A 16,191-nucleotide genomic window follows, 5' to 3' on the forward strand; every position below is an offset into this window, starting at 1 on the left:
CATTATAGTTTAGAGTGAGTAGGGAAGGGTAAGCACAGCTCTTGTGTACATGTAGACCCCTTTCACACTGGGGTGGTAGCGTTAAAGCGCCGCTAGTTTTAGAGGTGCTTTACCGCTGTTACAGCGGTCGCTTTTACCCCCCGCTAGTGGCTGAAGAAAGGGTTAATAGCGCCCGTGTTGCGGCGCTACTGCTGAAGCGCTTTGCAGGCCCTTAGTCGGCGCTGCCCATTCATTTCAATAGGCAGGGCGTTTTGGGAGCGCTGTATACACTGCTCCCGCACCGCCCCAAAGACGCGGCTTGCAGGACTTTTTTTCCCGTTACAGAAGCGCACCGCCGCAGTGTGATAGCACTCCGGCTTTCACACTGGGGGGGCTTGAGAGGCACTTTTAAGGCGCTATTTTTAGCGCTAAAACGCCTGAAAAGCGCCGCAGTGTGAAATTGGTCCAATATGCTGGGAAAAGGAACCATGGGCAACTTTCTAATGATTCCTAGGGGGGGTAGAGCGACAACTGTACTTTTACCCAAATTGAAATATACTTCATGAATGACTATTCTGAATCTTCTACAAGCTGTCTGTGATTGGTCCTCATTAAAGTATAACTAAAATAAAAACCTGTTTTTAGGTTGTGGATATTAGAGGGATTCGAACCCATCAGGTTTGTATTGCTTTCTGCATCCCTGTCAGGGAGATTTGCTCTATTTCTCATGTTTGCTGCTGTCATCAAAAGTGAATGTAGAGAAAATCCCAAATTTTGGGCTGTCCCCAGAACAGGAATAGAGAGGAAAACTCCCTATGGGGACACTCCATTTGGGAGGGATTTCCTCTCACTTCTTGTTTTGGCTATAGGACAGGAAGTGAAGGGAAATCTCCCCAATGGGACACAGGTGACAAAAAACTGCCAGGGTTTTAGTTGTGCCTTTAATTCTTTATTCTCAGTACTATATGAACCATGTAGCGATTTTAGAGTTTCGTGTGCCATTCTTATAATTCTGCCCTCACAAGGGTTTTCTCATTGACCAAGATAAACTCTAGTCTTCACAAAAATGGCCGCCCTCCCGCCCACCGCTTCCTAGCAACCGCGCACACTGAATCCTGTTCCGGCGGCCATTTTATCGGAGACCTATAGTACAGCGATAAGCAGCTACGGAAGCAGTGAGAAGGGGGGGGAGGGAAGTTCGACCTCTAGCGGCGGACTCAGGAGAGGTGGGACGTCCCCGGGAGGGAAGTAGGCGGCGCCGGTGAGCGGCTGAGTCTCGGTGGCAGTGAAGTTGGTGAGTTCCGGTTGTCTGGGTGGTGAAAATGACCGATGGGGGGCGGATTAGAGGCCGGTGGAGGACCGGCAGGGATTTGGGGTGACTCGGGGTCCTCGCACTAGAGGCGGAGTGTCACCTAACTTTTCCTGACACCCAATCCGGCCTCTCCAGGGAGGGGGGGAGGGGAGGGGAGGAGGGAGCCATAGAGGGGCGCTGTGTGTGAAGTCTGAGGATCAGCCTGATGGAAAACTATGAGATCCATGGAACTCTCATCTCCTCCCCATAAATATGAAACCCTTCTAAATTATTATTATTATTTTTGTTAATAATAGTTTTATTTCTTACTTATTAATAATTTATATATTTTTTGTTGCTGTTTATATATTAAATTTTTTTTTGAATATTTATAATATTTATTTTATGTTCACATTTTATCTTGTTGGATTATTTAGTGTTTTTATAAAATATTATTTTTTTTTATAAAATATTATTATTATATATATTTATTATTATTAACTTTCGATCCTTTATTTTCACATTTTATTTTGTTTGATTACATTTTTTTTAATCATGTAATGATAATACTAATATAACAGTTTTATTTTGTTTCATTAATAATTTAAATTAATTAAAAATAAGATGAATAATAAAACTATATTGTTATTATTAAATAAAACATTTATTATTATTATTATTATTATTATTGTTGGTAATAAAATTTAAATGATACCAAATTAATGTTTTATATATATATTTTTTTGTTTTAAATAATATTATTAATAATTTTAAATTAAAAATTAATAATAACTATATTGTTATTATTAAAAAAATAAAACTATTATTATTGGTAATAAAAATGATACCAAATTAATGTTATATTTTTATTGTGTTGAATAATATTATTAATAATTTAATCTAATTAAAAATGAATAATAAAACTATATTGTTATTATTAAAAAAATAAAAGAATAAAACATTTTATTATTATTATTATTATTACTGTTGGTAATACAACTTAAATGATACCAAATTAATGTTATATTTTTATTGTTTTGAATATTATTAACAATTTAAATTAATTAAAAATGAATAATAAAACTATATTGTTATTAAAAAAAAAATAAAAGAATAAAACATTTATTATTGTTGTTGGTGGTGGTAATACAATTTAAATGATACCAAATTTACCAATATTAATAATTTAAGTTAATAAAAAATAAAATGAATAATACAACTATATATATATATATATATATATATAATTTATTATAAAAAAAAAAATTTAAATTGGTAGTAAGCTCAATTTTTGAACTTGTACCTACAGGTAAGTCTATAATCAGGCTGTAGGTACTGTGAATATCTCCTAATCTTGCACTGTTTAGGATGTGGGTGCTCAACCTGTGGCCCTCTGGTTGTTGCAGAACTACAAGTCCCATCATGCCTTTGCCTGTTGGGAGTCATGCTCGTCAGTGGCTTGCAATGACTCGTGGGACTTGTAGCTCAGCATCCGGAGGGCCACAGGTTGAGCACCCATGGTTTCAATGATGGTGAACCTTGGCACCCCAGATGTTTTGGAACTACATTTCCCATGATGCTCATGTACTCTGCAGTGTATTTGAGCATCATGGGAAATGTAGTTTCAAAACATCTGGGATGCCAAGGTTCTCCATCACTGGGACTCTAGGAGATATTCACACTGCATGCAGCCCAGTGACGTCACCGGTGCAATGCGCTCTGAAGGTCCAGGAGTGACGTCATCACTTCCTCGGCCACTCATGTAGCGGGAGGCTGCATACCCAGAAGGAAGACCGGGGGGGGGGGGGGTGGAAACCCTCCCAGTGACAGCGCTCCCTCATATTGTGTTAGCAGCATGCGATGCATACTATGACATTGCCTTGCAGGGTATTTATTTATTTATTTAAGCTGCGATTTACTACTTAAAAAAAAACAAAAAACTTTTAGTTCTTTTAATAATAATAATCATGCAAAAATGAGATTATTATTATTATTATTAACACTAAAATAAATCATAAAACTATTTTTTATTAATAATAGTAATTTTATTCGTTTTTATTTTTGTTACGTTTAAATATTATAATATTCAGATAAAAATAGAAATAATGAAAAAAAGTTATTCATATTATTATCATTACATAAATAAAACAAAATAAAAGAAGTCATCCAACACAATAAAATGTGAAAAAAAAATATTAAATCAAAACCAAAAAAAATTTAAATAATATGTAAAGTACATAATAATAATTATTTATATTTTTTGTTTTATTTCATTTATTCATTTTTGAATTTTGTTTATTGTTAACTTTAGAGTGGAACTGACGGCAAAAAAATGTTTTCTTCCTTTTCCATAGGGCTCATTCATATGGGCAGCCGGTGGGGGGCAGTGAAGGTAGACGGTTGAGCCGCGGTAATATTGCCTCCTCACCGCCTGTCAAATGACGAAAAGTTATTCACCGTGAATCGTTTATCTTAGGGGTGACAAGGGCTGCTGCACATATAAATGAGTTCTAAAGTTGGGTTATAACCTCTGTCAGATTATATTTTTGCCTTTTATCTTCCGTTGGAGGGATTTCCCTTCACTTCCTGTCAGATAGTCACAACAGGAAGTGAACGGCAATCCCTCCAAAGCAAGAGAATTCCCTGGTTGTCAGCAGAACTAGTGTTCCCATGGGAAGATTTCCTCTCTATTCCTGCTCTGGTGACAACCCAAAAAAGTGGAATTTTCTTTCACGTTTGCTCTCGGTGATAACGGTAAACAGGACAGTTAGAGAGGGGGAACTGACAGCCGAACAAATCTGATTGGTGTTCTAATCCCTCTCCACTATCCAAAAAAATAAATTAAAAAATTGCCTTTAGTACTTTATCCACTTGCCTGCTGGGCACTCCCCCCCCCCCCCCCCTTTCCTGCCCGGGCCGTTTTCCAGCTTTCAGCGCTGTTGCACTTTGAATGACAATTGCACGGTCATGCTACACTGTACCCAAATGAAATTTTTATAATTTTTTTTTTTTCATACAGAGTGAGCTTTCTTTTGGTGGTATTTAATCACTACTAGGGTTTTTTATTTTTTTGCTAAACGAAAATTTTGAAAAGAAAAGGAAAAACTTTTTCATAGTTTGTTATAAAATTTTGCAAACAGGTAATTTTTCTCCTTCTTCACTGATGGGCGCAGATGAGGCTGCGCTGCTGTGCGCGGATGAGGCTGCGCTGCTGTGCGCGGATGAGGCTGCGCTGCTGTGCGCGGATGAGGCTGCGTTGATGGGTGCGGATGAGGCTGCGCTGCTGTGCGCGGATGAGGCTGCGCTGCTGTGCGCGGATGAGGCTGCGCTGCTGTGCGCGGATGAGGCTGCGTTGATGGGCGCGGATGAGGCTGCGCTGCTGTGCGCGGATGAGGCTGCGCTGCTGTGCGCGGATGAGGCTGCGCTGCTGTGCGCGGATGAGGCTGCGCTGCTGTGCGCGGATGAGGCTGCGCTGCTGTGCGCGGATGAGGCTGCGTTGATGGGCGCGGATGAGGCTGCGTTGATGGGCGCGGATGAGGCTGCGCTGATGGGCGCGGATGAGGCTGCGCTAATGGGGCTGCGCTGATGGGCATGGATGAGGCTGCGCTGATGGGGCTGCGCTGATGGGCATGGATGAGGCTGCGCTGGTGAGGCTGGGCGCTGGTGAGGCTGCGCCGATGGACGCTGATGAAGATGCGTCGATGGGCGCTGGTGAGGCTGCGCTGATTAGGCTGCGCTGACGAGTGCTGATGAGGCTGCACTGATGGGCGATGTTCTATTAGATTACCACTACCCATCAGATTGTATAACAGAAGTGACTTTCAGACCAAAAAATATTTACTGCACATGCGCTATGCGTTCCAAACACTTCATGATCTGACGGGTAGCCATAATCTGATAGAACACCCATGCGGACATCTTGGTATACCCAGCTATGGCTTGAATTTCAGAGTCGTTTTAGCAATAAAGTAAGCGTATATCAATAAATATAGTATATTGATATTCGTGATGTTTAACTTTAAAAGCCGAAAGCGTTGAGTAGAGCTGCACGATTCTGGCTAAAATGAGAATCACAAATTTTTTTTTGGTTAGAATAAAGATCACGATTCTCGCGGCGTAACATGATCTTTCACATTATGCAATTGAAATTGGGCTAACTTTACTGTTTCGTTTTTTGTTTTTTTTTTTAATTCATGAAAGTGTATTTTTTTTCTAAAAAAATTGTGCTTGAAAGACCGCCGCGCAAATACAGTGTGGCATAAAATATTGCAATGACCACTATTTTATTCTCTAGAGTCTCTGCTGAAAAAAAAAAAATATATATATATAATGTTTGGGAGTTCTCATTTTCTAGCAAAAAAAACTGATTTTAACTTGTAAGCAACAAATGTCAAAAAAGGTTAAAGTGATTGTAAAGACTTTTTTTTTTTATCAAATAACGAACATTTTGGGCTGCATTGACACCTGAGCGTTTTGCTTTCAGGCAGAAAGTCGCGCGTTTTTGCCACAACTTTTAACGCAATTTTGTACAGGTCAGAAGAGATGAATGAAATTTTGATTGTTGGGCGTTTTACGAGCTGAAAACGCTCAGGTGTGAATGCAGCCTTATACTTGCCTCCTCTGTGCAGTTGGTTTTGCACAGAGCAGCCTGGATCCTCCTCTTCTCGGGTCCCTCTTTGCTGCTCCTGGCCCCTCCCTCCTTTTGAGTGCCCCCACAGCCAGCAGCTTGCTATGGAGGCACCCAAGCCGAGTCAGAGCTCCGTGGATGTATTTAGACACAGAGCCCTAACCTGGCCCCGCCCCCTCTCTCCCCTGATTAGCTGACTGACTTTGATTGACAGCTGCGGTAGCCAATGGCGCCCACTGCTGTCTCAGCCAATCAGGGGGAGTGTCCTGTATGGCTGAGGGGGTCGGTGACATCGCAGGAGAGAGATGGGGCTCAGGTAAGTAATTAGGAGGTGCTGGGGGGGCTGCTACACACAGAAGTTTTTTTTTTTTTTTTAATCTTAATGCATAGAATTAAACCTTCTCCTTTAAGTCTTTAAAGTGGTTATAAACCTCCAAAAACAAACCCCCCCCCCCCAGAAAAAAACCCTGCAAGACAAAGGCATAATGAGCTAGTATGCATCGCATACTAGCTCATTATGAAATACTTATGAAATACATTATAAAATACTTACCTTAGAACAATGCCCTTGATCGGCACCGGCAAACCGCTTACCCGGCCGACATGTTTCCCGGAGGTGCTTCTGGGTTTGCGAGCTCCGGCGCTGTGATTGGCCGGAGCCACAATTACGTCACTCCCACGTGAGCGGGCTTTTCCTTCAGTGCGCATGTGCCCGATGATGACGGTGGCAGCGTATATAGTAAATATCTCCTAAACAGCGCAAGTTTAGGTGATATTTACAGTAAATTTAATTATAGGCCTTATTATAGACTTACCTGTAGGTACAATTAAGGAGGAATACTTTACTTCCTCTTTAAGTGGTTAAACTGCCCTCATTTACGGACAAAAGTTCATCCCTTTTGATCTAAAAGAACTATATGTTACAATGTTTCTCTTTAGTGATGTGAGAAACTTTGCAGGCTGCCTGTGTGTTTTTTTTTTTTTTTTTTTTTACAGCTGTCGGCTTGAGCAGAGAACTCTCTGCACTGAATCGAGGAAATGCTTTTTTAAGATGAGGAGGGGGGTAGAATGGCGATCTGGATTTTTTTTTTTCTTTAATGATTAATCGTGCAGCTCTAGCGCTGAGCAGTGCGGGGTGTACCAAGCCTCCGCCACCTTCCTTTCTGCTGGCGTCCAGCTTCTTTCAAAATGTAACATCCAAACAGCATCCCATATGTCAATATACTATATTTTGGTGGTGCACCGAAACATATCGTCCGAAAACTGTGTTTTTGGCATGCAGCTGAAAGAAGAAAAGGTGCCAATAATGGTGCCGAAAAGAGGGCGTGGTCTGCCCCACCATGTGCCGCCCATTGCAGAGTTTATCCTGGCAGCTCAAGGTCCTCCCCTCCCTCCTCCCTCCTCCTCCTCCTCCTCCTCCTCCTCCCCTCTCTTCTCGCAGAGCAGCGATCTCCCTGTATCAGGGAGCTGAATTGTCTTGGCGGCCATAGTAATAATGTCCCACCTCCTGTGATAGACGGCACACTGATCCAATGCCGGGACATTGTTACTGCGGCCAGGAAATTCAAATCTAGCTCCCTAACACAGCGAGAGATCCCCGTTCTGATCCGGACACTGACGAGGCTGCATCTGACATCCACTGGCGAGGCTGCATCTGACATCCACTGGCGAGGCTGCATCTGACATCCACTGGCGAGGCTGCATCTGACATCCACTGGCGAGGCTGCATCTGACATCCACTGGCGAGGCTGCATCTGACATCCACTGGCGAGGCTGCATCTGACATCCACTGGCGAGGCTGCATCTGACATCCACTGGTGGGGCTGCATTGATCTTTTGTATCATGTCTGCAGTCTCTGACCATCTTCTGTATCATGTCTGCTAGAGGTGTACCAAATGCAAATTTTGCTAATACTATTAGCAGTGTGTTTAAGTAAGAGATTGCAGACATGATACAAGAGATTGATAGAAACTGTGGACATGATACAAGAGATGATTAGAGACTGTGGATATAATACAAGAGATGGTCAGAGACTGAGAACATGATACAAGAGATGGTTAGAGACTAAGGACATGATACAAGAGATGGTTAGAGACTAAGGACATGATACAAAGGATGGTCGGAGACTGAGGACATGATACAAGAGATGGTTGGAGACTGAGGACATGATACAAGAGATGGTTGGAGACTGAGGACATGATACAAGAGATGGTTGGAGACTGAGGACATGATACAAGAGATAGTCGGAGACTGAGGCCATGATACAAGAGATGGTCGGAGACTGAGGCCATGATACAAGAGATGGTCGGAGACTGAGGCCATGATACAAGAGATGGTCGGAGACTGAGGCCATGATACAAGAGATGGTCAGAGACTGTGGACATGATACAAGAGATGGTTGGAGACTGTGGACATGATACAAGAGATGGTCAGAGACTGTGGACATGATACAAGAGATGGTTGGAGACTGCATGTTTCTTGAGCTTTTCTTGCACTAAAGGTGCCAATAATGGGCAATAATAAATCCATATTAATTTAAATTGATGATATTAACTAAAAAGTCAAATATCATACAATTTTATATATGAAAATAAAATTTTTTTTTTTAAACTGTCGTTTTCGGTTTTCGGCAAGGTGCATCCTGCATTTTCGGTTTCGGCACCAAAATTTCCATTCGGTGCACCCCTAATATTTTTATATACGCTCAGTTTATTGCTAAAATTACTCTGAAATTCAAGATGTAGCTGGGTGTAGTAAGATGTCCGCATGGGTGTACTATCAGAATACCTCTACCCATCAGATCATGAAGTGTTTGGCACGCATGGCGCATGTGCAGTAAGTATTTTTTGGTTGAAAGGTCACATCCGTTACACAATCTGATGGGTAGCGGTAATCTGATAGAACAGGGACACTGATTGAAAACACTGGTGGGCACTATTAGGTGGGCCCTGATTGGCGGCACTGGTGGGCCCTGATTGGGAGCCAAGGTGGGTACTGTTGAAACTGCCCTGATTATCAGTGTAGATGTTCCTTTAACAGAAGCCGGTTATCGGCTCCCCTCTCATGCTGTCAGCGTGAGGAAAGGAATGCCGATAACCGGCTTGTGTTTACATTGTGATCAGCTGTCATTGGACACAGCTGATCACATGGTAAAGGGCTGCTGTGACTGGCCATTTACCCTGATCTGTGGTCAGCTGAGTCCAAAGGACTCGGCGATCACAGAACGCATTACCGGGGGCACGCGGGCAGCGTGATCATAGGAAGTTGTTTATGGACGCCCTCCTGGCAAAGTAAGCCCGTGCTGTATCTTTTGGTTATCGCAAGGGTGGGAAGGGGGTAATTGGATACATTTTTTTTTTTTTTTTTCACTTTTGTCTTGTTGGCTATTTTTTTTTTTTTTTTATTATTTAATTTTGAACTGTTTAACTGATTTTCATGTTCTCCTTTTATTTTTTTATTTATAGTATTATTATTAATATTTATAAATGTATTCTAGTTTTATATGATTTATTTTAGACCTCATGTACATGGACATTTTGAGCTCCTGTGTGCTGAGCCTTAAAATCTACGGTGCTTTCCGGTGCCCATGGAGCCGCCTCCGCTGCGCACAGCCCCAAGTACAAGTGAAAGGCTGATGCGGTCGGGGAAATGTCTGTAGCTTCTGTATTGGCATTTACACACAATTTGTAAATTGTTGCATGAAAAAGAGATGTGGGGGGGGGGGGGGGGATTTTCCAGTGGGGTCACCCATTGTGTATTTTGGACAGGAAGTGAAGGAAAATCTCCCTGAAGAGAACATGACTGTCAAAACAAAAAAACAAAAAAAAAAAAACCTGTCAGGGGATTTAGTTAATTAAATGCATAAACCGAGTAATAATTAACTAAAAGAAATTTTTTTTTTATTTGTTTTTTAATATATTTTTGTTATAGGAGGGTGAAGGGATAGAACCTGTGTCAGGAATTTTAATTGCCGTCTGTGTCCCTGTTAGGCCCCTTTCACGCTGAAGTGCCGCTTCAATGGGCAGGGGCGTTTTTTGGAGCCCCAAAGATGCTGCTTGCAGGACTTTTTTTTTTTTTACCGTCCAAGGATAAGGTAGTATTGCGTCCTCATCCTAATTTTCTACTGAAGGTAGTGTCAAGTTTTCATTTAAACCAGGATATTGTTCTGCCTTCATTCTTTCCAGAACCTGGTTCTACGGAAGAGAAATCACTACATTCTTTGGATGTGGTGAGGAGCGGTCAAAGTCTACTTGAAGGCGACTGCTCAGATTCGAAAAACTGATGTTTTGTTTGTGTTGCCTGAAGGTCCTAAAAGAGGACAGGCAGCATCGAAATCTACTATTTCTAAATGGATTCGGCAAGTAATTGTTCAGGCTTATGGTTTGAAGAGGAAGATTCCACCCGCTCAAATCAAAGCTCACTCCACCAGGGCTGTTAGTGCTTCGTGGGCAGTGCATCACCAGGCCTTCATGGCTCAAATCTGCAAGGCCTCAACTTGGTCCTCAATCCATACATTTACCAGATTCTATCAGGTGGATGTAAAAAAACGTGAGGATGTCGCCTTTGGGCGCAGTGTGCTGCAGGCTGCAGTATAAGTCCTCTAGTCTCTTGGTGCCCTACTTTTTGTTGTGTCTCCCTCCCCTCTGTTGGTATTGCTATGGGACATCCCACATAGTTACTATGGTGCTCTGTGTCCCGTGATGTACGATAAAGAAAATAGGATTTTTATAACCTCTTGCCTGTAAAATCCTTTTCTTGGGGTACATCACAGGACACAGAGGTCCCTCCCCTCTTCTTATACACATGTATTGCTTTGCTACAAAACTGAGGTACTCCCAGTAGTGGGAGGGGTCATATAGGGAGTGCACTTTTTGTCTTATGCCGCGTACACGCGATCGGAATTTCAGCTCGCAAAAGACCGATGACAGTTTTTCGGCGGAAAATGCGACCGTGTGTATGCTCCATCGGTCTTTTGCTGGCGGAATTCCAGCCAGCAAAAGATTGAGAGCAGGCTCTCAATTTTTCGGTTGGGAAAAGTTCCTATCCAAAAATGCGATCGTCTGTGGCAATTCCGACCTGCAAAATCCCTACGCATGCTCGGAAACAATTCAACGCATGCTCGGAGGCATTGAACTTTGTTTTCTCGGCTCGTCGTAGTGTTGTACGTCACCGCGTTCTTGACAGTCGTAATTTCAGCAAACTTTTGGGTGACCGTGTGTATCCAAGGCAAACTTGAGCAGAATCCCGTCGGAAAAAGATATGATCCGCTCGTATGTATGCGGCATAAGGGTGTGCCAGTGTCCATCACCTGAGGGTGGCCTATAACCCACATCGGAATTACTATGACTCTGTGTCCCGTGATGTAGGATAAAGAAAATAGGATTTTTATAACAGCTTACCTGTAAAATCCTTTTCTTGGAGTACATCATGGGACACAGAGGTCCCTCCCCTCTTCTAATATGTGTATTGCTTTGCTACAAAACTGAGGTACTCCCGGTAGTGGGAGGGGTTATATAGGGAATGGACTTTCTGTCTTGGGGTGTGCCAGTGTCCATCACCTGAAGGTGGCCTATAACCCACATACTCATTGCTATGGCTCTGTGTCCCGTGATGTATCAAATAATTTTCTACCAAAGGTAGTGTCAAGTTTTCATTTAAACCAGGATATTGTTCTGCCTTCATTCTTTCCAGAACCCTGTTCTACGAAAGAAATATCACTACATTCTTTGGATGTGGTGAGGAGCGGTCAAGGTCTACTTGAAGGCGACTGCTCAGATTTGAAAAACGGATGTTTTGTTTGTGTTGCCTGAAGGTCCTAAAAGATAGCAATGGAGGGAAAAGTGAACTTAGGACTTTAATTGGGACGCAAGGGAAAGTTTGCACCCCCATCCTTAATATCATGAAAAAGAGGGGGGGGGGGGGGGGGACTTTGAATGAGGTGCGCATGATGCAGCCCAATCACACTCACAGAGGTGCAAACATATGTATGTTTATTAAGGACCGATGATCAAGATGGCATAAAAACGCATTGCATACATTAAACATAAAATAATCGCATATAGACAATAAATCTATGTATATACAACCATGGGACATGGATAGGTACAATTATGCATCTTAATCCCCCAAGCAAGATAAAAGTCATGTGAAGTAAAAAACATCTGAAAATTGGTCAACGTGTGTTGGATGCATCAAAGGTAGGCCCGACGCTGCGTTTCATGGACTTCAATCCACTCTTCAGGAGCCAGATGCATCTAAATTCTATAAAAGATGTATAAAAAGCAATATAATTTCATGTGTAACAAAATCAGCAAAGAAAATAAAAGGGGGTAAAATTGGACATAATGGGCCATGCCAAAAAAGGTTACTCACATGATAGCCAAAACTGGGACCATGCGACAAAACAAAGCCAGGGGTGAGCCATGGAGCCTGGTCCGGGAGCTGAGAGGGGGACCTCAACAAGGAACACCGGACCGCACACACCAACACCCCACAGTGGAGGGGACTTCTATAATGTAGGAGATATATAAAATGTATCTATGATGATACAAGTAACAAAAAATGAGATGATATAAGCTGCAGATATCACCAAGATGATTGAAAAAAGCACCCGGAGGATTACCTTGAAAAATGCATGTGATGTTTGAAGCCACGGGCCAGGCTCCATGGCTCACCCCTGGCTTTGTTTTGTCGCACGGTCCCAGTTTTGGCTATCATGTGAGTAACCTTTTTGGCATGGCCCATTATGCCCAATTTCCCCCTTTTCTGCTGATTTTGTTATACCCATGAAATTATATTGCTTTTTATACATCTTTTATAGAATTTAGATGCATCCGGCTCCTGAAGAGTGGATTGAAGTCCATAAAACGCAGCGTCGGGCCTACCTTTGATGCATCAAACACACATTGACCAATTTTCAGATGTTTTTTACTTCACATGACTTTTATCTTGCTTGGGGGATTAAGATGCATAATTGTACCTATCCATGTCCCATGGTTGAATATACATAGATTTATTATCTATATGCGATTATTTTATGTCTAATGTTTGCAATGCGTTTTTATGCCATGTTGATCATTGGTCCTTAATAAACATACATATGTTTGCACCTCTGTGAGTGTGATTGGGCTGCATCATGCGCACCTCATTCAAAGTCCCAACCTTCCCCCCCTCTTTTTCTCGAAGGTCCTAAAAGAGGACAGGCAGCATCGAAATCTACTATTTCTAAATGGATTCGGCAAGTAATTGTTCAGGCTTATGATTTGAAGAGGAAGATTCCACCCGCTCAAATCAAAGCTCACTCCACCAGGGCTGTTAGTGCTTCGTGGGCAGTAGGGTTGTCCCGATACCACTTTTTTAGGACCGAGTACAAGTACAGATACTTTTTTTTTTAATGTCACGTGACAGTGGATTTTTTGGGGGGGGGGGGGGGGTGAACGGTGTCTGTGTGTTCGTTTTTTTTTTTTTTTATATTTTTTTTATTTACATTTATTATTTTTTACAATAATATTTTTTTTAATTCTTTATTGCAATATGTGTTTTTTTTTTTTTTAATCAGCCCTGTTGGGGGGCTTTGGTGAGATATCAGGATCTCCCCTTTGAGACAGAGAAAGAGACCGAGGATAGAGATTCCCCAGTTCCTTTCTCTGCAGCCTCAGCTGCACTGAGAATGAATGGAGAGAAGACAGCGGAACAGAGGGGGACAGAGGAACGGAGGGGGACAGAGGAACGGAGGAGGCATGGAGGATGAGGTAACAGTCAGCGGTTATCTCGTGTGGGGGAGTTACAAGCACCGATCACCGCTGTATGTCACTAAAGCAGCTGAAAGCTGCTAGGGGAGAAGCTTGTAACTCCCCCACGCGCCGATCACCGCTGACTGTCCAGGTATCGGGAGCATTTGCCCGAGTACAAGTACTCGGGCAAATGCTCAGTATCGGTACTGATACTAGTATCGGTATCGGGACAACCCTAGTGGGCAGTGCATCACCAGGCCTCCATGGCTCAAATCTGCAAGGCCGCAACTTGGTCTTCAGTCCATACATTTACATGTATGATGCATCACGGGACATAGGGCCACAGTAATTACTATGTGGGTTATAGGCACACCCCAAGACAGGAAGTCCACCCCCTATATGACCCCTCCCACTACTGGGAGTACCTCAGTTTTGTAGCAAAGCAATACACATATATTAGAAGAGGGGAGGGACCTCTGTGTCCCATGATGTACTCCAAGAAAAGGATTTTACAGGTAAGCTGTTATAAAAATCCTATTTTCTTTATCCTACATCACGGGACACAGAGCACCATAGTAACTATGTGGTATGTCCCATAGCAATGCCAACTGAGGGGATGGAGACAACCAAAGTAGGGCTCCAAGAGACTAGAGGACTTAAAGAAAGAAAAGGATTTTACAGGTAAGCTGTTATACAAATCCTAATTTTTTTTGCTATTTAGCACTGCGCTACTTTAAAGCGGGGGTCCACCTATCTATTGTTTTTTTTTTGGAGTTCATTCACAAACTTTTCTTCTCATGATTATCTACTCACATGTTCTGTGTAATAAGTCCGCCTGTGTCCGATTTCGTTGTAAAGAATAACTTATAAAATTCACTGAAGGCGGTTTCCATCTTCATTGTGGGCATTTGAAGCCCACAAGTATGTATTTCCTGGATGCGGTGAATGCCGTGCTCCCAGCATTCACCGAGATGTTGTGATGACGCTGTTGCACAATGCATGCTGGGAAGCCTGAGACTAGCTCCCAGGGGACTGTGGAAGGTCTGGGAGAGGCTAGAAACACGCCTACTCCCATGGGAGGAAAACCAGGAAGTGCTAAGAAGAATAGAAAAATAAAAGGTAATTACGGCGATTTAAATTTTTTTACACAGCATGTCGGCATCTAGGCAAGGAAGAGAATGCATAGAGATAATGTTCAAAATTTGGGTGGAACCCCGCTTTAACTGTGCGGTAATGCAACACCACACCCAACTGACATTTATATAATTTTTATCACACAAATAGAGCTTTTTTTTGGTGGTATTGGATCACCACTGTGTTTGTTTTTTGTAATATAAACAAAATAAGACTGAAATTTTTTTTTGGGGGGGGGGGGGATATATTTTTTTACTTTTTGCTATAAAACATATTCCATAAAAAAAATAAAATTTCTTCAAAAATGTTGGCCAAAATGTATTCTGCTACACGTGTTTGGTAAAATGTAATATGCGGGCGGCAGCTTTACTGATCATTAGATGTGGTGGCTGTATTCGTTTTCAACCGACATATTCACAATCTCAGGGGCACGATTGTTGTCTTTTTACAATCCTATTGGCGGTATAATGAATGGTAGATGATAAATGATAAATTCCGTACCCGGAATGATGGCAGTGATCCAAAATAATGCTGGACAATCGTTACTGAATACAAGGAGGGGGGGGATAAATGATACATGGAGTGATAATAGTCTACAAAGTAACAATGTGGGGGGGGGGGGGAGACAGGATGCATGAGAGAGTGTTCTCACAGGAAGATAGCAAAGGGGGAAGACACAAGTTCTATAAGACAGCCCATACACGCTTCATTTTCTTTTTCATTCAACCAGCGGGTTAAACAAAAGAAATGACCCGCTTTTCCCATCCACACACTCAATGTAGATGTGGTAATCGCTGAGCCTTAGTATTCTGGCATTGGGGAGACTTTCCCACCGTCATCATTCACTGCTCAGTGCTGCCGGTGATGTCCCTTCCCCAACTACACTGCTAAGCCAGAAAGATGACTCCACCATTTCCTGTGTGGGCTTTGCAGTCTCATGTGTCACCTCTCTGATTGGACGATGGGTTGGCACAGCCGCTCATTCATTGTCCGGAGAGGCAGGATACACAGGAAGCTGTAAAGCGGAGACATCCTGGGGTTTGTACAATGTGGCCGGGGATATGAATCGGGGGTTACACATCCCTCCGCAGGTAAAACTTTTATTTGTATTTCAGATGTGTGCTGCCCTCTGGGGTCCACGTGTACCCCCGTGTGACCTTTACCATGTTACTCTGTCTGTATACGTACCTATCACAGGAGGCGCAACATTATTACTACGGCCGCCAAGACTGTATACAGTTGTGGGACAATTATTATGGGTTGTATTGGGGAGATGAAAGAAATAATATAAAGGGGATAGGAGGTGAGTGCGGGGTACAGAGGGGAGATCATACATGGGATGTTCAAGTCCAGGATTTCTCATGTCCCTCTGTCTTCACAATACTGTAACATTGTATATCTCTCTCTGCCTGGTGCTGATTTTTTT

General features: G+C 42.5%; 1 protein-coding gene across 2 annotated transcripts in view; it reads left to right on the forward strand.

Annotated features, from left to right (window-relative positions):
- Nucleotides 1-1,182: 1,182 nt before the first annotated feature.
- Nucleotides 1,183-16,191, forward strand: part of LOC141126801 (uncharacterized) — a 35,967-nt gene continuing 20,958 nt past the window's right edge. Inside the window, exon 1 of one of the 2 annotated variants that reach the window (XM_073612792.1) lies at nucleotides 1,183-1,273. The gene's annotated coding sequence lies outside the window, so the exon portion shown is untranslated. Of the gene's footprint in view, nucleotides 1,274-15,662; nucleotides 15,857-16,191 lie in introns of those variants that run through there. The other variant, XM_073612793.1, reaches the window with a different exon arrangement.

Source organism: Aquarana catesbeiana, linkage group LG02, assembly GCF_042186555.1.
Source record: "Aquarana catesbeiana isolate 2022-GZ linkage group LG02, ASM4218655v1, whole genome shotgun sequence".
NCBI classification, from domain to species: domain Eukaryota; kingdom Metazoa; phylum Chordata; class Amphibia; order Anura; family Ranidae; genus Aquarana; species Aquarana catesbeiana.